Genomic DNA, 309 nt, shown 5'->3' on the forward strand with positions numbered 1-309 from the left:
AACTGTACTGTATAATGATTGTTTAGAATTAGTTATTGTTTTGTGTGGATTATATAATTTTGAATTATAAAAAGGTTATCATTTTATTATTAGGCAATAAAGTCAGTTATATAATATAACGTTTATTACTTTCATCAGCAGTCTGAAACATTCATCAAGTTACATCAAGTCTATGTTACGTTTAACTGAATAGAAAAAGTAGTTAAAAGGCATAAAACACAAAATTCGACGAAAAGAAAAATAACACTGATGTCAGTACATAACAGATCGATGTTTTTCGTAAATATTATGAAAATGGAAACCCTGGAA

The sequence above is a fragment of the Perna viridis genome, chromosome 1, assembly GCF_037379345.1.
Source record: "Perna viridis isolate PV_CMFRI_1.1 ecotype Kerala chromosome 1, ASM3737934v1, whole genome shotgun sequence".
Taxonomy (NCBI): Eukaryota; Metazoa; Mollusca; class Bivalvia; order Mytilida; family Mytilidae; genus Perna; species Perna viridis.